The sequence below is a fragment of the Oncorhynchus nerka genome, linkage group LG6 (genome assembly GCF_034236695.1).
Source record: "Oncorhynchus nerka isolate Pitt River linkage group LG6, Oner_Uvic_2.0, whole genome shotgun sequence".
Taxonomy (NCBI): Eukaryota; Metazoa; Chordata; class Actinopteri; order Salmoniformes; family Salmonidae; genus Oncorhynchus; species Oncorhynchus nerka.
In genome coordinates, this window is record NC_088401.1 from 18037780 (window position 1) to 18039909 (window position 2130).

Below are 2130 nucleotides of genomic sequence, written 5' to 3' on the forward strand. Positions count from 1 at the left end.
TGTCGGGTGGCCAACTAAAACTATCACGGGGTTGGCCAAGACAGGGTGCAATGAATGACATTGTGATAATCAAGTTTGGGTGCAGCCCTGCACAACGTTCAACCGAATTTTCATTGTTCAATATGTAGGTCTGTTCTAAAACTGCTTGAAATGTTAGTTTTTTTTTATTGCCTGGCTGTATCTTTAAAGTGTTCTAACATTTTTGCGACTCTGCCAGCATGGGAAAAAGCAAATGTCCAGCTACTGTCTGTGTGCTTTCGCTCGACCTACCCTGGATTTTTTTGTGTGGAGATGACGTCCCGGACGCTTTCAACCATTTATTCACATATTTTATACTTCTGTAACTCGGCTGAAGCAAGAAGGTCCGTTGCCCACCTGTCCCTGGCTGTTCCCTGCACCTGAGCAAGGTAAAGAGTGCGTCCCACCAAGTGCTTTACCTGCACACTGCTATAATAAGCAACTGCCTGCTCATCATGTTGCTGTATTTATTCACTTTTAGTCCTCACATGCTTACATGAAACACAGAGAGAGACAGAGACAAGAGAAGGAGCGAGAGATGAAGAGAGATGAGAGAATGACTGGTAATAGAGAGATGGGTGGTACAACTAGAAAGTGTTAGTAATTATTACAGTTCATGTCTCACCCTCTCGTACCTCAGTCTCTAAGCTTGATAGACAGTTTAAAACAGCTCAGTCTGTCTGACTTGTGAGTCCCTCAGTCTACCACTGGGCTGATGGTTTCAGCTCATCTCAGTCAAGACCAGAGACCCAGACAACATTTCTGAAAGTTGTGTTATGGTCCAAGAATTCCCTATCCCTATACAGTTCAGTAAAAGTGTGTGTGTGTGTGTCCTGCAGTGCGTTTGTCTGTCCCACTGAGGTGATAGCGTTCAGTGAACATGGGGAAGAGTTCAGAGTCGTCGAACCCGAGGTGGTCGCCTGCTCTACAGACCCAGTTCACAAAGCTGGTCTGGTATACGAGCTCTGATCCCTGACCTCTCACCCCTTACCCCGCTTTACATATTGATAGATTTTCGGAAGCAGGGTGGGCTTGGACTAATGAAAATCCCTCTTCTCTCTGACATTACAATCCAAATTGCCAAAGACTATGGAGTCTACATGGAGGACCTGGGACACACTCAGGTAGGGCTCACACACACACAAATATATGTTTGCAGTACCTGTGTGACTCATTTCAAGTCAGCCGGTCTCGTCTTGTCCCTACTCCTCTCCTCTCATCTCCAGGGGTGTGTTCATCATAGACAGCGTAGGTGTTCTGAGACATGTGACCCTGAATGACCTCCCAGTAGGACATTCTGTAGACGAGACCTTGCGTCTGGTCCAGGCTTTCAAACACAACTAAACACAGTGGTGTAAAGTACTTTTTGGGGGTATCTATACTTTACTATTTACTATTTATATTTGACAACTTTTACTTCATTACATTACTAAGAAAATAATGTACTTTTTCCCTGACACCCAAAAGTACTTGTTATTTTGAATACTTAGTTGGACAGGAAAATGGTCCAATTCACGCACTTATTAGGACAACATCCCTGGTCATCCGTACTGCCTCTGATCTGGCAGACTCACTAAACAGACAACATCCCTGGTCATCTGTACTGCCTCTGACAACATCCCTGGTCATCCATACCCTCTGACTAAACAGACAACATCCCTGGTCATCCATACTGCCTCTGATCTGGCAGACTCACTAAAACAGACAACATCCCATCCATACAGCCTCTGTCATCCAGACTCACTAAACAGACAACATCCCTGGTCATCCGTACTGCCTCTGATCTGGCAGACCCACTAAACAGACAACATCCCTGGTCATCCATACAGCCTCTGATCTGGCAGACTCACTAAACAGACAACATCCCTGGTCATCTGTACTGCCTCTGATCTGGCAGACTCACTAAACAGACAACATCCCTGGTCATCCATACAGCCTCTGACTCAGACTCAAAACAGACAACATCCCTGGTCATCCATACAGCCTCTGATCTGGCAGACTCACTAAACAGACTCACTAAACAGACAACATCCCTGGTCATCCATACAGCCTCTGATCTGGCAGACTCACTAAACAGACAACATCCCTGGTCATCCATACAGCCTCTGATCT